The sequence below is a fragment of the Coregonus lavaretus genome, assembly GCF_964263955.1.
Source record: "Coregonus lavaretus genome assembly, chromosome: 22".
NCBI classification, from domain to species: Eukaryota; Metazoa; Chordata; class Actinopteri; order Salmoniformes; family Salmonidae; genus Coregonus; species Coregonus lavaretus.
In genome coordinates, this window is record NC_140009.1 from 28177254 (window position 1) to 28205203 (window position 27950).

Sequence of the window (27950 nt, forward strand, 5' to 3'; positions counted from 1 at the left end):
CACCCCTCACAGGCCGACTGCCTGGTGTAGGATTGTTTAGGGCCAAAGTAATGGGATGGGGTGGTGGGTTTTGGGGTATAGTGTGTATGTGAGGGGTTAGATGGTGGTGCAATTTCAGTTTTTCCCATTCCCCTTTTATTTGGGGTGACCAAAATGTGCAATTTTCAGACAACTCCAGCAAGTCTGTGCGTAAAACTCCAAGAAGAGGAGGTTTGTACAAGTTGGTACTGCATTTAGGACACGACTTATCGGAACATATTTTTACGTTGTCCTGTGAATTCAGATGCCTCATGTATCTATCTACCTATTTAAAAATCCTCCCTGACTATTTGGAAACAACTAAGCCACTTGTTCTTGAACCATCGACATGTTCACGCGCGGATCTAAAAAGCGACGGTCGAATCGCTCGGTAAGTACTGTAGAATGGCCAGAACTACAGTATGTTATGACATTGTTTTGTAGTTTTTGTGGAGTCCAGGGTGTCTTGTTATTTGTAACGTACTTGCATCGTTTAGAATACATTTATTCACAATTAATAGCTTTCATGAAGTTTAACGAGTTAAGTTACAAGTACATTTATAGCCTATTTTGTTCTGCCAACATTGATTAGGCTGTTTTTTAAACTGTTTGTTATCGGCTTGATTATAGGCCTGTCTTTGCGCTATGCGTTTTTAAATGTTATACTTTGACAAGTTGCTTTGCTTCCCTTGATTTAGTTGACAAAAATGTGTTCTTTGTTTTATGACTCGCATTGAATCGTGGTTGCGTGGGAGGGGCGTAAAGTCACGAAGCCATTGGCATTTACCTGCACAGGTTAGGGTTAGGCAACTTACAAGTATAGCCCACCCCTCACCGACCCCAGGCCACACACGTAGGGAGCTCTGTGACACTCACATATATATATATATATATATATATATATACTACCAGTCAAGTTTGGACACACCTACTACTATTTTTTACATTGTAGAATACTTGAAGACATCAAAACTAAGAAATAACACATGGAATGCATCATGTAGTAACCAAAAAAGTGTTAAACAAATCGAAATATATATTTTATATTCTTCAAATAGCCACCGTTTGCCTTGATGACAGCTTTGCACACTCTTGGCATTCTCTCAACCAGCTTCATGAGCTAGTCACCTGGAATGTATTTCAATTAACAGGTGTGCCTTTCTAAAAGTTAATTTGTGGAATTTCTTTCCTTCTTAATGCGTTTGAGCCAATCAGTTGTGTTGTGACAAGGTAGGAGAGGTATACAGAAGATAGCCCTATTTGGTAAAAGACCAAGTCCATATTATGGCAAGAACAACTCAAATAAGCAAAGAGAAACGACAGTCCATGATTACTTTAAGACATGAAGGTCAGTCAATACGGAACATTTCAAGAACTTTTAAAGTTTATTCAAGTGCAGTCGCACAAACCATCAAGCGCTATGATGAAACTGGCTCTCATGAGGACTGCCACAGGAATGGAAGATCCAGAGTTACCTCTGCTGCAGAGGATAAGTTCATTAGCGTTACCAGTCTCAGAAATTGCAGCCCAAATAAATACTTCACAGTTCAAGTCACAGACACATCTCAACATCAACTGTTCAGAGGGGACTGTGTGAATCAGGCCTTCATGGTCGAATTGCTGCAAAGAAACCACTACTAAAGGGCACAAATAAGAAGAAGAGACCTGCTTGCATCAGATGACCTGGCCTCCACAATCCCCCGACCTCAATCCAATTGAGATGGTTTGGGATGAGTGAAGGAAAAGCAGCCAACAAGTGCTCAGCATATGTGGGAACTCCTTCAAGACTGTTGGAAAAGCATTCCAGGTGAAACTGGTTGAGAGAATGCCAAGAGTGTGCAAAGCAGTCATCAAGGCAAAGGGTAGCTATTTGAAGAATCTCAAACATAAAATGCTTTTTTGGTTACTACATGATTCCATATGTGTTATTTCATAGTTTTGATGTCTTCACTATTATTCTATAATGTAGAAAATAGTAAAAATAAAGAAAAACCCTGGAATGAGTATAGGTGTGCTCAAACTTTGGACTGGTACTGTGTGTGTGTATATATATATATATATATATATATATATATATATATATATATTTAACATTTACGCACACTTATTGCGCCAAGGCAATGTAATTTTTATTTATTTAACAACATTGACACTCCAAAGCATTTCAGTTTGCACTTGTGGCTAGTGCCAGGGAGGACATTTTTGTTAGTAAGGGAGTTGAACCATGCAGTCAAGGAGGACTAGTGTAGGTGTTGATATACGAAACATCTGGCTCCTATCACACTTGGAGTATTTCCAATGCCCTTAAAAGTGAATCCCACTGTAATTATACTGGGCTGTTGGCTTGTGAAACTCACCACACACAACTGATCCACACTATGGTCTGCATTCATGACTGCTCTGTAACTACAGTATCTATTCTATAAGATCTTCTGTAGGAACTGAAGTGTTATTTGGCCATTATATCAGACCTTCTTATATGTACATTTTAAAGCCAGTTAATATTGCAATAATAAGGCACATGCAGGGAAGCATGTGTCTCCTTTCCTCTGGAGGAGCTTAAAAAATTTGAATAAAGCTTTTAGTCAGCATCATTTTAATAGCCTGATGCAATCCTCCTATTGGAAGTTAAAAATGCAGATCGTTGAGACATGCAAAAGCTGCAGCATTATGCCTCTTCAGTGATGGCATGAGTTGCTTGAAAGGGTGATTTTTGAGGTCAAGACACAACACAGTAAGCCAAGTGAGTTTGGTTGGTGTCAGCCTCTCTTAGTCAAAGAGAGGATCAACTTTCAGGAAGCAATAAAAGCATTATTACCTGAACATTTATCCCTGTAGTTCTCTTATGAAAATCCCTATTGACAACATCATGAAATACTATACCTGCTGTATAGTACAGTAGAGGCAATTGAGTGCATCGCAAAGGCAAACAAAAGGCTGTATGCAGTTGACATACAGTATAGGCTTGAGCACTATCCAGATTGTCATACCGACCTTGTCCCATCCCTGGGATATTCGGTAATACCAGCACTGAACACAAGGGGTGTTATTTTCAAACCCCACTGAGCCTCTGTAATCCGAAGGTTAGCAATGCTAACAAGTACAGTGGGGAAAAAAAGCATTTAGTCAGCCACCAATTGTGCAAGTTCTCCCACTTAAAAAGATGAGAGAGGCCTGTAATTTTCATCATAGGTACACGTCAACTATGACAGACAGATTGAGAATTTTTTTTCCAGAAAATCACATTGTAGGATTTTTTATGAATTTATTTGCAAATTATGGTGGAAAATAAGTATTTGGTCACCTACAAACAAGCAAGATTTCTGGCTCTCACAGACCTGTAACTTCTTCTTTAAGAGGCTCCTCTGTCCTCCACTCATTACCTGTATTAATGGCACATGTTTGAACTTGTTATCAGTATAAAAGACACCTGTCCACAACCTCAAACAGTCACACTCCAAACTCCACTATGGCCAAGACCAAAGAGCTGTCAAAGGACACCAGAAACAAAATTGTAGACCTGCACCAGGCTGGGAAGACTGAATCTGCAATAGGTAAGCAGCTTGGTTTGAAGAAATCAACTGTGGGAGCAATTATTAGGAAATGGAAGACATACAAGACCACTGATAATCTCCCTCGATCTGGGGCTCCACGCAAGATCTCACCCCGTGGGGTCAAAATGATCACAAGAACGGTGAGCAAAAATCCCAGAACCACACGGGGGAACCTAGTGAATGACCTGCAGAGAGCTGGGACCAAAGTAACAAAGCCTACCATCAGTAACACACTACGCCGCCAGGGACTCAAATCCTGCAGTGCGAGACGTGTCCCCCTGCTTAAGCCAGTACATGTCCAGGCCCGTCTGAAGTTTGCTAGAGTGCATTTGGATGATCCAGAAGAGGATTGGGAGAATGTCATATGGTCAGATGAAACCAAAATATAAATTTTTGGTAAAAACTCAACTCGTCGTGTTTGGAGGACAAAGAATGCTGAGTTGCATCCAAAGAACACCATACCTACTGTGAAGCATGGGGGTGGAAACATCATGCTTTGGGGCTGTTTTTCTGCAAAGGGACCAGGACGACTGATCCGTGTAAAGGAAAGAATGAATGGGGCCATGTATCGTGAGATTTTGAGTGAAAACCTCCTTCCATCAGCAAGGGCATTGAAGATGGAACGTGGCTGGGTCTTTCAGCATAACAATGATCCCAAACACACCGCCCGGGCAACGAAGGAGTGGCTTCGTAAGAAGCATTTCAAGGTCCTGGAGTGGCCTAGCCAGTCTCCAGATCTCAACCCCATAGAAAATCTTTGGAGAGAGTTGAAAGTCTGTGTTGCCCAGCAACAGCCCCAAAACATCACTGCTCTAGAGGAGATCTGCATGGAGGAATGGGCCAAAATACCAGCAACAGTGTGTGAAAACCTTGTGAAGACTTACAGAAAACGTTTGACCTGTGTCATTGCCAACAAAGGGTATATAACAAAGTATTGAGAAACTTTTGTTAATGACCAAATACTTATTTTCCACCATAATTTGCAAATAAATTCATTAAAAATCCCACAATGTGATTTTCTGGATTTTTTTTCCTCATTTTGTCTGTCATAGTTGACGTGTACCTATGGCCTCTCTCATATTTTTAAGTGGGAGAACTTGCACAATTGGTGGATGACTAAATACTTTTTTTCCCCACTGTACATGTACAATCTCATAGCGAATGCTAGCTAAATGCTAACGAGTGCATTGTAAACATTTGATACAGTCTCCAACGTAAAATATTTGCACGACAGACATTAGGCTTACTGGGGTATTTGGCAAAAGCCACGGGATGTTGTTTAAATACAGTCAACTATTTCTTTACATTTTTTCAATAACATAAAAATTTATGAGATGGATTGACTGTCTTTGCAATTTGTGTGCTCGTTAGCTAGCAGCCTCTATTGAAATTCTCTATTAGTTTGTGCAATTTTTTTGCGTTCTGGTAATAGACAACCAATGGGCTTTTTTAGCGCCTCCTTGTGTACGAAGACCGTAATACTGTAAATCCCAGGATGAGAGAAGGATGGTATGACGATATGAAAATCTGGATACTGCCCAACCCTAACAGACATCCCAGCTCATAAAGTTATACAAGTAACTCAAATGCTACTCAGTTTGCAGCACACACAAAACAAATATTAGACAGCAAGGCTATTGATCCAGGAGGGGATAATTTAACATTTAAAAAAAAAAAATTTGGGGGGGGGGGTAGGGGGAGGGTAGAAGGATTACTTTTATCCTATCCCAGGTATTCCTTAAAGAGGTGGGGTTTGAAGTGTCTCCGGAAGGTGGTGAGTGACTCCGCTGTCCTGGCGTCGTGAGGGAGCTTGTTCCACCATTGGGGTGCCAGAGCAGCGAACAGTTTTGACTGGGCTGAGCGGGAACTGTGCTTCCGCAGAGGTAGGGGGGCCAGCAGGCCAGAGGTGGATGAACGCAATGCCCTTGTTTGGGTGTAGGGACTGATCAGAGCCTGAAGGTACAGAGGTGCCGTTCCCCTCACAGCTCCGTAGGCAAGCACCATGGTCTTGTAGCAGATGCGGGCTTCAACTGGAAGCCAGTGGAGTGTGTGGAGGAGCGGGGTGACGTTAGAGAACTTGGGAAGGTTGAACACCAGACGGGCTGCAGCATTCTGGATGAGTTGTAGGGGTTTAATGGCACAGGCAGGGAGCCCAGCCAACAGCGAGTTGCAGTAATCCAGACGGGAGATGACAAGTGCCTGGATTAGGACCTGTGCCACTTCCTGTGTAAGGTAGGGTCGTACTCTGCGAATGTTGTAGTGCATGAACCTACAGGATCGGGTCACGACTTTGATGTTAGCGGAGAACGACAGGGTGTTGTCCATGGTCATGCCAAGGTTCTTTGCACTCTGGGAGGAGGACACAACGGAGTTGTCAACCGTGATGGCGAAATCATGGAGCGGGCAGTCCTTCCCCGGGAGGAAGAGCAGCTCCATCTTGCCGAGGTTCAGCTTGAGGTGGTGATCCGTCATCCACACTGATATGTCTGCCAGACATGCAGAGATGCGATTCGCCACCTGGTTATCAAAAGGGGGAAAGGAGAAGATTAATTGTGTGTCGTCTGCGTAGCAATGATAGGAGAGACCATGTGAGGATATGACAGAGCCAAGTGACTTGGAGTATAGAGAGAATAGGAGAGGGCCTAGAACTGAGCCCTGGGGGACACCAGTGGTGAGAGCATGTGGTGCGGAGACAGATTCTCGCCACGCCACCTGGTAGGAGCGACCTGTGAGGTAGGACGCAATCCAAGAGTGAGCCGCGCCGGAGATGCCCAACTCGGAGAGGGTGGAGAGGAGGATCTGATGGTTCACAGTATCAAAGGCAGCAGATAGGTCTAGAAGGATGAGAGCAGAGGAGAGAGAGTTAGCTTTAGCAGTGCGGAGAGCCTCCGTGACACAGAGAAGAGCAGTCTCAGTTGAATGACCAGTCTTGAAACCTGACTGGTTTGGATCAAGAAGGTCATTCTGAGAGAGATAGCAAGAGAGTTGGCTAAAGACGGCACGCTCAAGAGTTTTGGAGAGAAAAGAAAGAAGGGATACTGGTCTGTAGTTGTTGACATCGGAGGGATCGGGTGTAGGTTTTTTGAGAAAGGGTGCAACTCTCGCTCTCTTGAAGACGGAAGGGACATAGCCAGTGGTCAAGGATGAGTTGATGAGCGAGGTGAGGTAAGGGAGAAGGTCTCCGGAAATGGTCTGGAGAAGAGAGGAGGGGATAGGGTCAAGCGGGCAGGTTGTTGGGCGGCCAGCCGTCACAAGTCGCAAGATTTCATCTGGAGAGAGAGGGGAGAAAGAAGTCAAAGCATAGGGTAGGGCAGTGTGAGCAAGATAATCTTGATTTTGCAAGAAGATAACCACTTAGCTAGATATCTAGCTACTAAATTAGCAAACCAAATGAACAACTGCAGAGCATTTAGCACATTTTAGACAGTTAATTTAATACACTGAACAAAAATATGAACGCAACATGTAAAGTGTTGGTCCCAGGTTTCATGAGCTGAAATAAAAGATCCCAGAAATGTTCCATATGCACAAAAAGCTTATTTCTCTCAATTTTTGTGCACAAATTTGTTTACATCCCTGTTAGTGAGCATTTATCATTTGCCAAGATAATCCATCCACCTGTGGCATATCAAGAAGCTGATTTAACAGCATGATCATTACACAGGTGAACCTTGTGCTGGGGACAATAAAAGGCCACTCTAAAATGTGCCGTTTTGTCACACAACAAAAGGCCACAGATGTCTCAAGTTTGGATGGAGCGTGTAATTGGCATGCTGACTGCAGGAATGTCCACCAGAGCTGTTGCTACCATAAGCCGCCTCCAATGTCTTTATAGAAAATGTGGCAGTACGTCCAACCCGCCTCACAACCGCAGACCACGTGTATGGCGTTGTGTGGGCGAACGGTTTGCTGATTTCAACATTGTGAACAGAGTGCCACATGGTGGCGGTGGGGTTATGGTATGGTACCGACAACAAACACAATTGTATTTGATCAATGGCAATTTGAATGCACAAAAATAGGCCCTTTTCTTTTTTTAAAGGTATCTGTGACTAGCAAATGCATATCTTTATTCCCAGTCATGTGAAATCCATAGATTAGGGCCTAATTTATTTATTTCAATTGACTGATTTCTTCTTATGAATTATAACTCAGTAAAATCTATTAAATTGTTGCATGTTGCGTTTATATTTTTGTTCAGTATGGTTATAAGATATCAAGCTGGCAAACATTTAGTTGTGAATTCCATACTGTAACTAGATCACCTGGCGCATGCTGCACAACAGTCAGTGACACACAAAGTTCCGGTCTCTTGTCCTACCTCTGCAGTCCCCACCCATCACATCCCCTACTTCAGAAAGCAAAGTAGGCTAACCCACTGCAGGGTCAGAAACTTGATGTATATTATCTCTTGCTGAGAGTTGTGAAGGAAACGCATGAAACCCACATTACCTTGACTTATGTTACACTGTCTGAGAGTTTCTTCTTGACATTATCTCCTTCCCATGTTCTCTTGCACATGATGAATTTCGCCTCGCTGCTCTTGTCTTCATTCAAGGAAAAATAATCTAAAGGAACAAAAGTTGTATGATGGATCTGAAGTTTTCCATTACAAACTTTATTCGTGATGGTAATGATATGGAGCTAACATCCCCTCTCTCTCTGTGAACACGATACAGTGTTAATTAGAACCAGCTTGATGCATTTCTTTCTGGATCAGTTTACAGATGGGACTGTTTTAATGGCAGCTTTTTCTCCATGAGCAGAATGGATCAGCTTTATGATGGGGATGGAGTTTGACCTTGTGTTTCACATTTATTCAGTATTATAAAGGCATTCAGATGCAGTACATGAATGTAATGCCTACATAACGATAATCTGAACATATGAGTCCTGGCATTGATCAACTCCCATAAATGTTTGAATTGATTGTAAAGTCGGAGAGCAGTGTGCTATTATCGTCAATATGTTTGATTCCACTGCTGAGTATGCTGATTTAACCACGTGTACTGAACCGAACAGTACTGTACTGGCCTAACAATTGTTAGTTAATATTTTATGCATCTTTATTGCAAATACTAATGCTCCTTCTCCGCAAGCTTTTTTTGTAGTACTTCTGTTATTTGCTCAACCCACAATCCCAAATGCGCTGCATGATTTGCAGGCCCTCTCTCTCTTTCCCGCTCTCTTCTCTCCCCAGCATTCTAATCCTGCATTTGTCAATACAACATGATTGCGCTACTCCTCCCATCTTTCTCTGTGGCTTCACTAAATGTTTGTTTTAGCACACGTGTTACCATGGATCGCATTCTCCAGAGACAAAAGAGTCTGCTCTCTGACTGTGAAAGATTGTGTGTAGTTATGTGTGCGCACGTGTGTTCAGGACACGGTATGACGTCCAAAACAGATATTTTCATGTTTGTATTCTTATTTAATGGATGTCAACTTGCAGGGGAACGTTTGAAGAATACTTACTTTCTCAGTACTCAGTACCGTTGGGTTTATGTGATTAGAGTTGGGGATTTCACCCTCATTGCCCCCCCCCCCCCCCCCTTTTATTTTATCCCATACTGTATCTCTCAACATCGGTAACCCAATGTAAGAAAAGAGCCCATTATTGAGAGGGTTGGTTTAGAAAGTCGGAGAGGAGAGGCAGGATGACAGCGTCAGAGCAAAGGAAAGTGGAGACAGTGACTACATGGAGAGGGAAAGCAACAGGTGCAGCACACTTCCTGTGTGTTTCCTTCCTCTCATCTTTAAAAAGAGATGCCACAGTAGAGCAGTAGTCACACACTCTCTCTCTCAAAGACTACTTAACTGAATAGAGATATACACACACACCAATACTAATGCACAAATAAATATAAATATTTTGCTTTTTCGTGTAGGCCATCTTTGTATTGTTTGTTGAATGTACTTTGAGATCTGAGTTTGCCAAATGACTTGTAATAGTTTGGATTGTGTGTGGCTGGATTCCCACTCCCAGCAGGAGCTGTAGTTCTGTAGTACAGGGGTTGGACCCAGGAATTGGGCTGTTTCTTCTGGACTTGACAAGAGCTTAGCCCATTCCCCTTCCCTACCTCTAACCCCCTGCCACACAACAGTGAGCACTCCGCACCTAATCCGCTTGCCCACCCACTCCACACACATAAAAAATAAATAAATAATAATAATAATAATAATAATAATAAAGCTGGGTAATGGACAAGCCGGCTGTAAAAGCATACACACAGAATCAGGGGTTGGAAACAATTATTTTCCAATCATTTATTTCTGAACAGAACCATTATTTTTTTGTTCTGTTCCACTGTTCCAGACAGAAAAATAAATAAAGTTCTGAACCGGTTCGAACCCCAAAAAAGTAACGGTTTAGATTTGTTCGTTTTTAAGCCACTGAAATCGACAATTAGCTCGACGTTAAATTATTTCACGAATCAGTACGGATAGAGCTGTATAGAGCTGTGGTTAACCACTGTGTCAACCATAACAACATCCTGCCCCAGGTTATGCTTGTGAAAGAGGGTTTCCTGGAGTGGACATTGTGTGACAGCTGGACGTTGGAAAAGAAGGGTGGTGCAGAACTAAAATAAGTTAGGAATTTGCCATAAGGGGGTAACTGAATATGCCATGGAAGTATGTTTGTGCATTTGTGTATGTGTATAAAAGGGAGCTCTAAGCCAAAGAGAGACAGCCGTTTCATGGAACTGCTCGGCTTTCGTTATTAGATAATAAAAGTCTAATTCTTGGATTCACAGGCTCCAGTTTCTTGTGAGATATGTTTGAGTTGACTACTTTCGAGTCATATATATTTCTACGACATTAGCAAATATTGTCTCACTCTGCACTTTTCGGTAAGGGCTTGTAAGTAAGCATTTCACAGTAAGGTCTACACCTGTTATATTCGGCGCATGTGAGAAATATAATTTGATTTGAGTATTCTATAAGTGGTTACAGGTATTGCTTATCAAAGCTGCTGATTGTAGGAGTGTACAGTGGGGGGAAAAAGTATTTAGTCAGCCACCAATTGTGCAAGTTCTCCCACTTAAAAAGATGAGAGAGGCCTGTAATTTTCATCATAGGTACACGTCAACTATGACAGACAAATTGAGAATTTTTTTTCCAGAAAATCACATTGTAGGATTTTTTATGAATTTATTTGCAAATTATGGTGGAAAATAAGTATTTGGTCACCTACAAACAAGCAAGATTTCTGGCTCTCACAGACCTGTAACTTCTTCTTTAAGAGGCTCCTCTGTCCTCCACTCGTTACCTGTATTAATGGCACCTGTTTGAACTTGTTATCAGTATAAAAGACACCTGTCCACAACCTCAAACAGTCACACTCCAAACTCCACTATGGCCAAGACCAAAGAGCTGTCAAAGGACACCAGAAACAAAATTGTAGACCTGCACCAGTCTGGGAAGACTGAATCTGCAATAGGTAAGCAGCTTGGTTTGAATAAATCAACTGTGGGAGCAATTATTAGGAAATGGAAGACATACAAGACCAATGATAATCTCCCTCGATCTCAAACCGTGGGGTCAAAATGATCACAAGAACGGTGAGCAAAAATCCCAGAACCACACGGGGGGACCTAGTGAATGACCTGCAGAGAGCTGGGACCAAAGTAACAAAGCCTACCATCAGTAACACACTACGCCGCCAGGGACTCAAATCCTGCAGTGCGAGACGTGTCCCCCTGCTTAAGCCAGAACATGTCCAGGCCCATCTGAAGTTAGTTAGAGTGCATTTGGATGATCCAGAAGAGGATTGGGAGAATGGCATATGGTCAGATGAAACCAAAATATAACTTTTTGGTAAAAACTCAACTCGTCGTGTTTGGAGGACAAAGAATGCTTAGTTGCATCCAAAGAACACCATACCTACTGTGAAGCATGGGGGTGGAAACATCATGCTTTGGGGTTTTTCTGCAAAGGGACCAGTACGACTGATCCGTGTAAAGGAAAAAATGAATGGGGCCATGTATCGTGAGATTGTGAGTGAAAACCTCCTTCCATCAGCAAGGGCATTGAAGATGAAACGTGGCTGGGTCTGTCAGCATGACAATGATCCCAAACACACCGCCCGGGCAATGAAGGAGTGGCTTCGTAAGAAGCATTTCAAGGTCCTGGAGTGGCCTAGCCAGTCTCCAGATCTCAACCCCATAGAAAATATTTGGAGGGAGTTGAAAGTCTGTGTTGCCCAGCGACAGCCCCAAAACATCACTGCTCTAGAGGAGATCTGCATGGAGGAATGGGCCAAAATACCAGCAACAGTGTGTGAAAACCTTGTGAAGACTTACAGAAAATGTTTGACCTGTGTCATTGCCAACAAAGGGTATATAACAAAGTATTGAGAAACTTTTGTTATTGACCAAATACTTATTTTCCACCATAATTTGCAAATAAATGTGTTAAATTTTTTTTCCTCATTTTGTCTGTCATAGTTGACGTGTACCTATGATGAAAATTACAGGCCTCTCTCATCTTTTTAAGTGGGAGAACTTGCACAATTGGTGGCTGACTAAATACTTTTTTCCCCCACTGTATATGGTAAGGAGTTTATATGTTAAACCTTTGCAGACTTATTGCCAGGGCTCTCTGCCCACTCTCTTGCCCCTAGCTTAGCGGAGGTGTGATTGGTTGAAGCTGTTAGTTCCATCACTCTTTGGGTTCCTGCCAAACTCGGCGGCATAAAGAAGCTTGAGAGCATAAATACAGTACTTACATGTTGATGGCTAGACTTTTGGTTCTACAACGTCCATTTATGCTCCTGTATCAATCAATGTATTAACTTCAGTTATCCATTTACCCAAGTTTATTTAGGAATACCTGTGGTTTCAGTCTTGTCTGACTCAGCTATCAAATCTGATAAGCAGATATTTATAAATGCCGCTGATTCTAACTCGGAGTGTGTGTACTCGTGTGTTTTTAAAATATATTTTCCTTTATTATTTTCCCCTAACCCTACCACCTCTCCCCTAATTGGAGTAAACTAATGGACAACAACACTTAGGCTTCTACTTCCAGCTTATACATACTACACTGCTCAAAAAAATAAAGGAATCACTTAAACAACACAATGTAACTCCAAGTCAATCACACTTCTGTGAAATCAAACTGTCCACTTAGGAAGCAACACTGATTGACAATAAATGTCAAATGCTGTTGTGCAAATGGAATAGACAACAGGTGGAAATTATAGGCAATTAGCAAGACACCCCCCAATAAAGGACTGGTTTTGCAGGTGGTGACCACAGACCACTTCTCAGTTCCTATGCTTCCTGGCTGATGTTTTGGTCACTTTTGAATGCTGGCGGTGCTTTCACTCTAGTGGTAGCATGAGACGGAGTCTACAACCCACACAAGTGGCTCAGGTAGTGCAGCTCATCCAGGATGGCACATCAATGCGAGCTGTGGCAAGAAGGTTTGCTGTGTCTGTCAGCGTAGTGTCCAGAGCATGGAGGCACTACCAGGAGACAGGCCAGTACATCAGGAGACGTGGAGGAGGCAGTAGGAGGGCAACAACCCAGCAGCAGGACTGCTACCTCCGCCTTTGTGCAAGGAGGAGCAGGAGGAGCACTGCCAGAGCCCTGCAAAATGACCTCCAGCAGGCCACAAATGTGCATGTGTCTGCTCAAACGGTCAGAAACAGACTCCTTGAGGGTGGTATGAGGGCCCGACGTCCACAGGTGGGGGTTGTGCTTACAGCCCAACACCGTGCAGGACGTTTGGCATTTGCCAGAGAACACCAAGATTGGCAAATTCGCCACTGGCGCCCTGTGCTCTTCACAGATGAAAGCAGGTTCACACTGAGCACATGTGACAGACGTGACAGAGTCTGGAGACGCCGTGGAGAACGTTCTGCTGCCTGCAACATCCTCCAGCATGACCGGTTTGGCGGTGGGTCAGTCATGGTGTGGGGTGGCATTTCATTGGGGGGCCGCACAGCCCTCCATGTGCTCGCCAGAGGTAGCCTGACTGCCATTAGGTACCGAGATGAGATCCTCAGACCCCTTGTGAGACCATATGCTGGTGCGGTTGGCCCTGGGTTCCTCCTAATGCAAGACAATGCTAGACCTCATGTGGCTGGAGTGTGTCAGCAGTTCCTGCAAGAGGAAGGCATTGATGCTATGGACCGCCCGTTCCCCAGACTTGAATCCAATTGAGCACATCTGGGACATCATGTCTCGCTCCATCCACCAACGCTACGTTGCACCACAGACTGTCCAGGAGTTGGCGGATGCTTTAGTCCAGGTCTGGGAGGAGATCCCTCAGGAGACCATCCGCCACCTCATCAGGAGCATGCCCAGGCATTGTAGGGAGGTCATACAGGCACGTGGAGGCCACACATACTACTGAGCCTCATTTTGACTTGTTTTAAGGACATTACATCAAAGTTGGATCAGCCTGTAGTGTGGTTTTCCACTTTAATTTTGAGGGTGATTCCAAATCCAGACCTCCATGGGTTGATACATTTGATTTCCATTGATAATTTTTGTGTGATTTTGTTGTCAGCACATTCAACTATGTAAAGAAAAAAGTATTTAATAAGATTATTTCATTCATTCAGATCTAGGATGTGTTATTTTAGTGTTCCCTTTATTTTTTTGAGCAGTGTATATACATTTTACGGACACAGTATATTTTACAATAGTTATCTTTTGTTTGTTTTTAGTCCCATCCTTCAGCTACCCTCAACCCCTCCCATCTATCTCTGAAGACCATTCCGTTGTATAATATATTGTATAATAATTTAAATAAAAAAACTCAAAGTTTTGAATCCAGCGTCATTTTGTGTATCATCAAATAAACCATGTGCCATGGAATCAGTACATCAAAAATCTCTTCCCAACTATTTAGCAATCTATATGGCACAGCTGTACATTTTTTGGTCCTTAAATGAAACTGGTATACTTTTTTTATTTATCACCATTTTTTAAAAGCAATTTTGGTCTTTAATGCAGGGCCGACAGACAAGTTCCTTTGCTTTTATGCATGGGTGCTTGTGTTTGTGCATGTTTGAATAGTGGTAGTGAATTTATGTGAGAGCACTGCAACATTTACCATGTCAGTGGGAACCTCCCTGTGCCCCCTCCCCCCTCTATGCTCAATGTTGCCAATAGCATTACCATAGTATCTGACACTGTGTGCAGCCTGCCTCTGTCTCTCTTTCTTCAACATCTTTCCATCATTCCTTTGCCCTTTGATCATCTATGTTACTGTGTATGTGAGACTAGCTAAGTGAGAGCTAAAATCTTACAAGAGGATCATTTGGCATATGTTGTGAACTTAGCTCTCCCACATCTTTCAACATAGTTACTCTAACTAGCCTGGTGCTAGATCTGCATGTCCTTCATACAAAAAGTCCTCCTTCCATCTTTCATGCATGCCTATATCCAATCTGTTTTGTTTTTCATGATCATCCCCTCCCCTCACACCCCTCTCCAATCATTATTAAAAGCTGTTAATAAGGAGAGGAAGTGGAGGAGGTGTGACTGTGTTAGTGCTGTAGATATAAAGGAGAGAGAATAATTTCTGTGTACCATGTGTACAGTTTTTCATCAATAGAGGAGTGTGGATGAATCTGTGTATATTTGAAGGCTTGGTGAAGCCATGTTGAAATATATTATGACTATTTAGAGCAATGTATTCCAGAGTATGAGAGCAGATTGGTATACAGATAGGTGTGCGTGTATTTGTGCGTGTGTGTATTTGCGCAGCTGCGCACACATGCGTCCATGCCTGTGTGTGTGTGTGTGTGTGTGTGTGTGTGTGTGTGTGTGTGTGTGTGTGTGTGTGTGTGTGTGTGTGTGTGTGTACAGTAGCCCTGTGCAGCGTCCTTTAGTGACAGATGGAGGAGGACCTCCGTCAGATTAATAGCCGGATTTTCCATCCAATCGGATCTGGCCTGCAGGGAAGGGAGGGTGTGGTAAAAATAGCTGGCTGTCTATTCTCCGATGTGTGAGAGTGTGTCTATGTGCACGCTCGTGTGTGTGTAAGAGAGTAGATAAGCGTTCACGTGCACATGCGCTGGGTTACAGGACTGTAGTACTGTAGGACTGTAGCCTGGTACATAGAGTAGATCATCACTTATTTGGTCCAACAGATAGGACATCCATATCAACCAAACATGTTGTTTTACATTTATTGTATTTTCTTTATACAAAAGTGCACAACTTTAGGTGTCAGAGTAACCATGGCAACAGGTGTAGCTCTGTGACCTGGCGATATAGCTGCATTGATTTGCACTCTGGGTGCCTTTGTCAACAGCCTGCTGTGATTGGTAGAACATTGGAGTGCAGATGATACAGAAGGTGGTGAAACCACAGCGTCAGGTTCTTCAGTAACAGTAGACCTTTAGCGGGGGTTGTCATTATACTGCATGGACTTTCCTTTCATCAACACCTATTTCAGACCAATCTAGAGTTATGCTAATTCCTAAACAGAGCACAATCTCAGAATAATCATTCCTGTATAAGTGCAATTTAATAGATGTATTCTGCTTCTCCCCACATTTCTCTCTGTCGGTCTCATTCTCACAACCCTATTCTTTCCCATTCCTTTGATCTCACTACTAAATTGTTCCGCCCCTTTCACTTCCCTTTTACTTCGACGTGCTGTTTCTAACTCTTCTCATCTTCTCTTCCTCTCTCTGTATCTTTCAGATCTTTGCTATCTTTGCTTTCTCGACATGCGGCAGCTACTCTGGCATGTTCAAGATGAGTGTGGAGAGTAAAAACCGGTCAGAGAGTGACCTGAGCATTGAGGTGACGTTTGAGTATCCATTCAGGTCAGTATGCCTAATCAGTCACACCTAACCCCCTGAACACACACAAATATGGTTTGTCTGTAATTTTTACAGTACCACTGGGCTGCAAACGTCAGGGATGGAACATGAATCTATATTAAACTATGTTAACCCAATTTGACGTCTCTCTTCCTCTCTCTCTCTCTGTCTACCATCTTCTCTGTCTTTCTATGTCCCTTGTCCTTGCCAGGCTACATCAGGTGTACTTCGATGCCCCAACCTGTAAGGGGGAAAGCCATGAGCGTCTGTTCCTGATCGGAGACTACTCCTCCTCAGCTGAGTTCTTTGTCACCGTCGGTGTCTTCTCCTTCCTCTACTCCATGGCAGCCCTTTCTGTGTACGTTTTCATTCTGGAGAAATACCGTGAAGGCTGCAAGGGAGCCCAGATTGTGAGTTTGTCTTTCGCTCTTCTTGTATCTAGTAGGCATATTCCATACCATATTCCACTACCTCTGCTACTATTACTAATATCCTAGTAATGATAATGATGATAATGATGATGACGATGATGAGATTGATTACGTTTCTGATGAGAACTTTGAGATTTGATGATGATGAATATGTATGTTGCTAATGCTTTATAACTTGATGCTCCTCAGGACTTCGTTGTGACGTCAGTGTTCACCTTCTTCTGGCTGGTGGCTTCTTCTGCCTGGGCTAAAGGTCTGTCGGATGTGAAGGCAGCCACCGACCCAGACAAGGTCCTCTTACTGATCGATGGCCTCTGACGAACCGGAGAACCGCTGCCGTGAAGTCCATGACCCCGTGGTCTCTGGTCTCAACACATCTGGGGTACGTTTTTCAGGAATGGTGTGTTTAGTGAAAGTGCATTTACTGCTGAGGACATGACAGAAAAAACCTGTACTACAACATATTGACTTACTCTTCTTTTTCCAATTCACCCCCCAGGCGTTTGGCTTCCTGAACCTGATCCTGTGGGGAGGAAACCTGTGGTTTGTGTTCAAGGAGACCGGCTGGATGGCAGCCTTCGGAGGCACATATGCACCTTCCCAGGAGAAGGCGCCTGCTCCAGAGTCCTTTGGCCAGGAAGGCTATGGGCAAGAGGGCTACGCACAGCAGGGGGACGCCTATGCCGGCACCCAGGGAGGCTACCAGCCCGACTATGGCCAGGGCGGCTACACCGAGGGAGGCGGAGACTATCAGCAGGGGGGATACGAACAGCAGCCCACCTCCTTCGCCAATCAAATGTGAGCTGGTCCACCCTACAGCAGCTGGAAGATGGTGAGTGTCAGTGCATATGATGGAGCAACACTGAGAATACAGAGTTAAACGACTGTGAGAAATACTGTAATAATGTTACTCTTCCAAAGGGAATGCAGACTGTGGCTTTATGACATCCTCATAAGCTTTATGTATACATTAGTTGTAATTTCTCTCTCCCTCTCCCTTTGTCTTTCTCTCTCTCTCTCTCTTTCTCTCTCTCTCTGTCTCTCTCGCTCTCTCGCTCTCTCTCTCTCTCTCTCCAGGGCCACCATGTGATTTGGGTGTGTGGTGCCTGACCACCATCCACAATTCCACACTCCTCTGTTTGTCTGTTTGTGCATCTGTGAGTTGACAAGAGGAGGGAGGAAGGGATGGAAGAAGGTGGGGTCTTGGGAGGGGAATTTAGCAACACCGTGTCCATTTTGGGTTATTTTGGTGAGGGGGAAATGGGTCCTTACTGTAACATGCTGTTTCTTCTGTTGATGTGTTTAACTGTAGAAGACAACAGGGGATTGTCCATTTGAGGAAAATATCAATCTTATATGGGAATAACGCTTAAATGAAGGACAATAATGGTAGTGATATTTAACTTGGAAGAATGTATTTGGTTGGGACTCTGGCCGTTACTTAAATCCCAAAATACTTACAACCTTTTGGGAGACGCACAGAGACACTAAAATAGTTTGTTAAATAATTCACTTAACAGCTTGGTCCTTCTGAGCCGGACTCCAATACCCTGTTTCTGTCATTCCAGGTAACTCTGAAAACCGTAGACGGGCGAATGATACATTCGTAAATAGAAAGTCCTGCCCTTTGACATTAAGGGTTAAAACAGGCCAGAGGACACCTGATTAATGACAGAGACGGTGACGGAATCCAAACCTACATTGAATCTCGGCTGCAAGGATAAGGTCAGTAGTCTTTATTCATTACTTGGTGAAATTGATTTGAGAACTTGCTATAATATTGAAAAGTAGCAAATTGATCAATGCGTAGCCATTTTAAGTGAAATGTAGGGGACTGTCAGGAATTATCAAGATTACATTGTGAGGATAGACTCCTCCGTAGAGTAGGAGATAATTATGGGGGACTAGTCAACTTGTTGGTGGGTCCGTAACGATTCACGGTAATAGGCCATTACCAAAAGAAACTACCCGGTGTTGAAATAGAAGGAACTATTAAAAGTACACCTATGGGATGGAACCTGTAAGAGATTATTGAACAGTCAACAAATAATCCGGGTTAAACAAATACAAAAAGTACACCAGAAGGAATTAAAATAGCATGTGTGAGAAATAGAATATTAGTAAAGTCAAAAGTCACAAACAACTGTAGATTTTGCTGTAAACTCTATCCGTTCTGGAGCCTTATAAACTCCATGTTACCGATATAACACCAATAATCATGTAAGGTTGTATACGTGTGAGACCTAATGTTTACTCAGAAGTCACATCTATGAATAATTCCAGGTGGTTGTATAGAGGAGGGAGAACCCATTTATGTTGTATGAGACTGTCAGGAATTATCAAGATTACATTGTGGGGATAAAATCCTCCGTAAAGTATGAGATAATTCTGGGGGACTAGTCAAGATTACATATACAGGAAGGGGTGATTCAAGGTGTTGTTGTGTGAAGCTGTTTTGTATTACTTGTTAAATTGACTTGTTATATAGAAGAGGTGGCTAAGGGATTTTTAACAGTACAAACCATGGGGGGCAAATCCTCACAAGAGGTCCCAGAATTTACTGGGGACGAGAAATTGATGGAAATGCGAGACAAACGAAATGTGTATTATGGGCATATTTGGAGAAAGAAATATGGCTTTAATGGGCGACTTGATGTAATTAAACTGGAATCCATGATTAAACAAATGCATGTAAATTGTGGTACTGATCTAAAGAAACAGAAAAGAGAGGGCTTAGAAACAGCCAGGGTGTGGCTAGTAGAAGCTAGAAAGCGGGAAGAAGGCAGCAAGAAAAGAGAAGTGAGTGAGAGGGAAAGAGAAGTGAAGGTTGAGGTCTCCGTGCCTCCCCCAGAGCAGAGGGCAGAAAGGTTATATCCAAACTTGGCAGACCAGGCATGGAGAGAAAATCCAGATGATGAATACGTAGGGAGGAGAAGGAGAGTGCAGGGGAATAATGTCGCCCCCCCACCGGCCCCACCTCCCTATGAGGAAGAAGGGGCTGGAGGAGGAAGGGAAGATGAAGGTGAGGAAGAGCCAGAGGTAGAGGAGTACAGGACAAGGGCAGAGAAAGTCAGACAGGAGGCTAAAAGGGAAAAAGAGAAAAGAAAAAAGCTAGAGAGGCACAGGACTGAGGCCAAGAGAAAGGGGAATGATGAGTCAGAAGGGGAAGAATCAGATGGGGCTGGCAGTGGTAAGGGTAAAATGGAGCAATCCTATCCCTTAATAGCCCTGCCAAACCCCAGAGCAGGAGAAGACAACCAGCCTGATACATTACAAGTATACAGAGCATGGACCCAGAGAGATGTAGTGAGAGCAGTGGAAGGGATACCCCACCCCAAGACGGGGGTACACCAGTTCAGAAGAGATATGGAAGGGCTGACCGCCAGCTTTAAGCTGAATACAGGGGAACTAGAGAGGGCAGTCAGACAGATAGTGTTAAAAGACTGGGCGGCAGTGAGAGGGAACTGGGTTCCCGGAGACGGGAATGCGCAGGTCCTAGAGTGGGCAGAAGGAGGGGCTTATGGAGATAAATTGGCACAACTCTGTGATAATCTGAGAGAATATTATCACAGACATGCCGACTTCTCCAAGGTCCATGAGTGTAAACAGGGAGACAGTGAGACTATTAGTCAATACCTAGAGAGACTGAGAGATGTGTTCAATGCAAACAGTGGGTTAATAGATCCAGGACCAGGGGCACCAGAGGGTCCGTATCACCAACAGTTAAAGATTGCCTTCCTAAGTGGAATGAGGCCAGAAATCTCTCAAACAATAAAAAATACCCTAATTGGCTGGGGGACGGCTACCTTAGCTGAGGTTAAACGTTATGCAATCCATCATGAACAGAATGTAAAGGAACGAAACAAGAGAAAGGAAGCGAAGGGAGCTGAGTACCTAGTGGCAGTCCTAGGGGAGATGGGAGGTAGGAGAGACTGGAAGAACCTAGGAGAGAATAGAGGCAACGGTAATAGTGGAGACAGGAGTGAATGGAAGTGTTTCAATTGTGACAAAACGGGACATTTTGCTAGAGAATGTGAGGAACCGTGTTATCACTGTGGAAGGAAAGGGCACCAGTCAAGAGACTGTTAGAAGAAGGGGAAGAGAGGAAAAGGAGGAAAGTATAATCCAGGCAGAGGAGGAAGAGACAGGGGGAGAAAGCCAGAATCAGAGGAATAAGAGGAGGCATGACTAGAGTGGGAGGAAGAGAGAAATCAGGAGAAGCAGGAGAGAGAACTGGAGGTGTTTGATCTGTCTCTTGTAGATTTGGCATTACAACAGGAACAGAAACCATACCTAACATTGACAGTAATGGGTAAAAAGATAACATTTCTCTGTGATACTGGGGCAGACCGAACCTGTATTTGTAAAGATAATGCACCAGAGGGAATTGACATTAATGGAGAAAAAATTATAGTGCGATCAGCCTCTGGTCATAAAGGTATTGAACAGCTGTCTGCACCAGTAACACTGAAACATGTAAAGACAGGGAGTGAAGCTACTCTGCCTGTACTGATTTCAGTACAGTGTCCTGTTAATCTATTGGGAAGAGATGCGATGACGCAGTTAAACATAGAAGTAAGACCGACAGTGAGGGGAATGCAGGCTCATGTGATAAAGGATAATATGGTTGTAAGTGGTGAAGGGGAACCATGTTATTGGTATAGCCAGGACCTGTTGAGGGGAGGTAACTCAGACATACCAAAGACCTTAGTAGACTTGACTAAAACCCTAGTACCTGACTCACCTAAAATGACTGAGGATGACTTACATTGAACTCTGTGGTATAATACACACTCTGTCCCTAGTAAAGAATATGAGGAAGCTGTTTAAAACCACAGAAAGGACAATAGGCTTGAAATGGTTTCATTATGATGACACCCATGCAGCAGCAGAAGTCGAATTGGGGCCACAGAGTCAGCAATTCTATAGAGAGAGATGGAGCCCACATTTCTCCTTGGCAAAGGAAGCTCAAGAGGAGTGGTTAGATCTGGGGAAATGGGTGACACAGGCAAAGTATGTTAAAGACTGTCAGACTGCTCCTAACGGGGACCAACATAGCCAATCAACCGGCCGATATCGTAGGAAGTTGAATTGGAGAGCAGGTTGCACACCCGCTGTGCACCTAGACATAGGATGTGATAATTGATGACCAGATATTTTCCTCACAGAGGAACAAGAAAGAGACCTTGAGATTGTACCTCTAGAGTTGTGGTCTAAGGGACCAGCCGATGTGGGGTTAATTAAGGGAGTAACTCCAGTCCAGGTGGTTCCGCGGTCAAACCATAGGCCATACCAAAAACAATATCCAATGAAACCAGAAGCCATTATAGGGATTACTCCCACATTTGACCACTTACTCAAAGGTGGAGTGATAATCCCGGGGGATGAGGCACAGTGTAATTCACCTGTATTTCCAGTAAAGAAGGCAGCTCCAAGCAATGATTGGCGAATGGTAATGGACCTACAGGGGGTAAATAAGAACATCATTCCAAGAGCACCCTGTGTTCCAGACCCACACACTCTATTGAACCAATTGAAACCAGAACATTCTTACTTTACTGTGATAGACATAGCTAATGCTTTCTTTAGTATACCTGTACATCCTGATAGTCAAGGATGGTTTGGCTTTACCTTCAAAGGTCAGAAATACACATACTCGAGACTTCCACAAGGTTATTCGGAAAGTCCTACAATTTTTTCCCAGGCTATCACACGTAACCTGGGAATGTTTGAACCCCAAGAGGGGAGCCAAATTTTGATATATGTCGATGATATACTGGTAGCAAACCCCTCGAAGGAGGGGTGTAAAAAGGATACTCTCCAGTTGTTAACTTTTATGGCAGGACAAGGGCACAAGGTCAGTAAAAAGAAACTACAACTCTGGCAGAAAGAGGTAATATATCTAGGTCACACGATAACGCAGGATGGGAGAACCCTAAACTCCTCAAGAAAAACAGCAATATTAGAAGCTCCTAAACCTCTGAATAAGAAACAAATGATGAGCTTTTTGGGAATGATAAATTACTGTCGAGCATGGATTCCCCATTATGCATTACACACTGGAAAATTGAGTGATCTTATCTATGGAAAAGCTATGCAGCACATGATAAAATAATCTGGAATAACGAGGCTGATTTGCAATTTGAGGAAATTAAGCAATTATTGACCTCTTCAACGGTGCTGGCGTTCCCTAGATATGACAGACCATTCACTCAAACTGTGGATTGTAGAGAGGGATATATGACATCAGTACTGACACAAAAACATGGGGACAAAAATAAACCGGTAGCATATTTTTCTTCAAGACTTGATGAGGTGGCTCAGGCAATGCCTGTCTGTTTGCAATCAGTTGTGGCAGCTGCTAATGCAGTGCAGGACTCAGCTTCAATAGTACTATACCATGATCTAACCTTAAAAGTTCCACATGCAGTGTCAATTCTGCTATTGGAACACAAGATGGCGTACATGTCACCAGCACGACACCTATCTTGTATGATAAGATTGCTGAACATGCCAAATCTAACTATTGAACGATGTACAACGCTGAATCCTGCAACATTGGTTCCAGTTGTGAATGATGGTAGTCCCCATAACTGTATTGAAGAAACTGAAAAAATAGTACTACCCAGGCCTGACTTAGCTATACCATGTTGTGAAGTAACAATGTTTGTTGATGGATCTTCTAGGAAGAATCTTGATGGCACGAATGCAACTGGTTATGCTGTAGTGACAGAGAACGAGGTTCTAGCTGCTGAACCCTTACCAATAAACTACTCTGCCCAACAGGCAGAGATAGTGGCATTAACAAAAGCATGCCAACTGGGTAAAGGGAAGGTTATAACTATCTATACCGACAGTGCATATGCCTTTAATACCGTACACGTCTTTGCTGCCCAGTGGAAGAATAGAGGAATGGTTACGACTTTGGGTAAACCAATAACACATGCAGAGTTGATTCTTGACCTCCTAGATGCAGTACTATTACCAAAAAAGCTCGCAATATGTAAGTGTGAGGCGCATACTACAGGGAAGGATAGCATTACTTTGGGGAATGCAAAGGCAGATGAGGAAGCTAAGAAGGCTGGGTCAAAACACTTATCTGGTTCCAGTCAGCTGTCAAAAGAGGAAGTTTTGATAGACAGAGATCTACTTATAGAGAGCTACAGTAGGGCCCCAATTAAGGAAGTTCACAGATGGGTGAAGCAAGGCGCAGTAAATAAGGAAGGAATATGGGTCAAAGACAGCTTACCAATTCTCCCGAAATCACTGTTTAGATATGCTGCAATATTGACACACGGGCAGAGCCATGTGTCAACCGGAGGGATGGTAGAGCAGATTAGACAACACTTTGTTGCATATGGGATTACAAATTATTTAAAAAACGTTTGTTCAAGATGTGTTATCTGTGCTCAAAGTAATCACCAGGGCAGACAAAGGGCACCTCTGGGTGAGTACCCTCCGGCTAAGTACCCCTTTCAACAATTAGAAATTGACTTTATAGAGCTGACCAGGAGTGAGGGAAAGAAGTGGTGTTTGACTATAATAGACAAATACACTAAATGGGTAGAAGCTTTCCCTACCTCCTCGGCAGATGCTATAACAGTAGCAAAAGCAATATGCCAGGATATAATACCAAGGTTCGGCCTTCCAGAAACTATTTTTTCTGATAATGGATCCCATTTTTCTAATCAAGTAATATATAATATTGGACAGAAGTTACAAATAAACATGAAGAAGCATTGTTCGTATAGCCCGAAATCGGCTGGACTTATCGAACGCATGAATCAGACAATTAAGGCTAGATTACGAAAAACTCACATGAGCACAGGAAGGAATTGGGTACAATGTCTGCCAATCGTACTAATGACTATCAGAATAACGCCAGATAAGAATGGATTGTCCCCCTTTGAGAAAGTGTTTGGAAGACCTTACAGGATGCCACAGTTGGCAGGGCCAGAACAGGCAGACATAGAAGTAGAAGACACATTGGCACAACTCATGAGAAGACTGTTCATTAACCAAACACGTATGTCAAAGATTTTGTGCCCCACAGGAGAACTAAAGGAGAAGGTAACCCACTCCATCCAACCAGGTGACTGGGTGTGGATCCAATCCTTGAAGAAGAAAGACTGGAAGCAGCCCCGTTGGGAAGGTCCATATCAGGTCCTGTTGGTGACGGCCTTCGCTGTAAGAATTGCGGAAAGATCCACCTGGGTGCATGTCACACACTGTAAAAAGGTAAACCCAGCTACAACTGACGAACAAACACAGAGTTAGGAGAAAGAACCGATCACCACTAGGGCTCGGGGGTTCCCTTACCCTGTCTGATCATCCCTGTGTGAGTTCGATAGAAGGTAAAGCAATGGGTTGGCCTCTGGCATCTGACATGTTCTCAGGGCGAGGGTGGGGATTCACAGGTCTCCTGACGGTAGGTAGCTGTCTGATTGTGGGGGCCATATTCCTAACACACTCAAACCCTCCTGATCCGCCAGAAGTAGTAGTTAACCTAACACAAGTTGATAAAATAATACCTGAGCACAGTCTACGAAGGCATAGGAGACAGCTAGACGTAGGGAAAGGGGAAGTACTAGGGACTGTAGGGAAGGACATCACCTTTGAGGTCTTTGCGGACCAGTTGGGAAGTTGGGGACTACTGGCTGGTAGTATCATAAAGGATGGGAGATATATATGTATGTCACCATGTACATCCTGGGACCATGTAGTTGCTCATACCGAGTGAGGGGGATATGTCAATCTCCATACACAGTTTAAGGACAGGTGGAGTATTGTGAAAGTAGGGAATTACCAGAAATGGCAGTGCGACCCATATAAGGGTAGGTACTGTCTGAAAGTCCGAATTACGCTAAAACAGGTAAAGGCTACGGATGAGGGAATGTGGTACATAGGATTTGACCGCAAATGTTGTGGAGACCCATTAGTGGCTTTCTGGGTAGTAATCAACCCAGCAGATGTTACAGACCTGACAAGTGAGATATCCTCTTCAACTGGGGCACCCTATAGAGTAAACCTCTCTGAGGGAGGTAGTGAGACCGGGGCCGTGGTGAAGATAGTGCAAACTATAGACCTGAAGGAAGTAGTACAGGTGGAAACGGGGTACAGGGATCCTAACCTGTGGTTGGAATGGATTCAGTATACGGCAAGAACTATGTCTAAAGAGGACTGTTATGCCTGTGGGACAGCCAAACCAAGGTTAACAACTACTCCGTTCCCCTTGACGGGCTTTAACTCTCCGTCAGGTTTATCTTGCATGATTAAATTGTTCAAGCCACCTGGGAATGTGGTGAAGGAGTCTTGTAGTAACTTGCACTATCTGTATCCCCCGATAACAAAGTCACCCCGACCTAGGTTACCTCCGTTTGAAGTCTCAGGGGAGTCTTACTATTGTTTCTCTAGGACTGATAAAATAGGATACAGGGTAGGGCATCTTAGCTCCTGCTCCCACACAGAGAATGTCACAACTAAAGAGACCATGACTAATCTCTCCTCTTTGTTGCAGCCAGAGGATTTTAGGAACCAAAACCAGGCCCGTGCTGACATCTGGTGGTTGTGTGGTGATGACAGACTGTGGCCTCACCTACATACTAATTGGACAGGAACCTGTGCGCTAGCTCAGCTGGTAATGCCCTTCACTCTCATTAAACAATCAAACGTGTCAGAGACTGGTGAGTTGTCACGTAGAAAGCGGGACCTTCTCCCGGGATCCTTTGATGAAAGGATATATATTGATGGGATAGGAGTACCTTGAGGGGTTCCAGAAGAATTCAAAGCTAGGAATCAGATCGCAGCTGGGTTTGAATCAAGTCTTTTCTGGTGGTCAACAATTAATAAAAACGTAGATTGGATAAATTATATTTACTATAACCAGCAAAGATTTATAAACCACACTCGTGATGCAATAAAGGGATTGGCTGAGCAGACATCGGCAACTAGCTTAATGGCATGGCAGAATAGAATAGCTTTAGACATGCTTTTGGCTGAGCGGGGCGGAGTTTGTGTTCTGTTTGGATCTATGTGCTGTACTTTCATCCCCAACAATACAGCACTGGACAGGTCCGTGACCAAAGCGCTTCAGGGACTCACCACGCTGACGAACGAACTGGCTGAGAACTCTGGTATTGATAGCTCCCTAAACGGTTGGTTTGATAACATATTTGGTAAATGGAAAACTATTGTTGTAACTATTCTGTGTGCAGCTATAGCTTCTATGGGTAAGCTTGTTCTTTGTGGATGTTGTCTTATTCCCTGTGTCCGAGGGTTGGTGAGCAAGGCGATGGAGGCGAAGGCAGTTTCCCAACAGATGGTGAGATACGGCCCAATCCCGGACTCCAACCTAAGGAATGAAGGATATGACCTACCAGGCTTGGTGGAGGATGACGACGATTCAGATAGTTTGAGACTGGATGAAACTTTTCTTAGTTCTAATGTGTGAAGGTTGCAGTGAAAATCTAACGAAGAGCTGTGATTGGATGTTAACCTAGAACTACAAATCTCTAGTTTAAAAGTTATTGTAATGACTTTTGTGTATTAAAGTCTCGTTTTAAGTATGATGTGCTAATTAATCAATATTGCAGGATGTGATGAAGCAAATGTTCTTCACTATAGGCTTAGACTGTTGTTTCCAGATAGTGGGTAAACAGGTTAGGTACCATTGCTAAATAGTAACATTACGCTTTTAATCATGGGGTAACCCTGATGAACCTGTATTGAATGAGACACTTTTTAATGTTTTTATATGCAAACCAACTTATATACTTCAATGAGTGTGATTTATTTCTAAAACAACATATATTTTGTATGTGCGTAATATTTAGTCAAAGGGTGGATTGATAGATTAATTATTAATGACTAATTATTACACCCTGAAACTGTGTATAATGTGTTAGAAATGTGTGAGTGTAGGACCAGTAAGCTACCATTGAGCTACTATTTAGCAATGTGAGTAAGAGTTAGACCAGACAGCAATGGAGAACTGTCTAAACCAAGATAAAGGGGCCTTCCAATTTAGGGAGGATGCGATATCTGCACCTGGCTGAGCAAGGAGTGGGAAAAGATAAGAACAGTGATGGTCAGGAGAGCAGAGGAAAACATGAGCTGAGCCGAGGTGTGTGTGTGTTTACAAGATGTGTATAGTGGAAA

General features: G+C 43.4%; 1 pseudogene across 1 annotated transcript; it reads left to right on the forward strand.

Annotated features, from left to right (window-relative positions):
- The first annotated feature begins 359 nt into the window (after window positions 1-359).
- LOC311149906 (synaptophysin-like) lies at window positions 360-27950 on the forward strand (annotated as a pseudogene). Its single transcript, XR_014615678.1, has 8 exons — window positions 360-409; window positions 16241-16365; window positions 16574-16772; window positions 16983-17175; window positions 17293-17625; window positions 17871-17950; window positions 18362-18518; window positions 24831-27950. The product of XR_014615678.1 is annotated as a synaptophysin-like (transcript).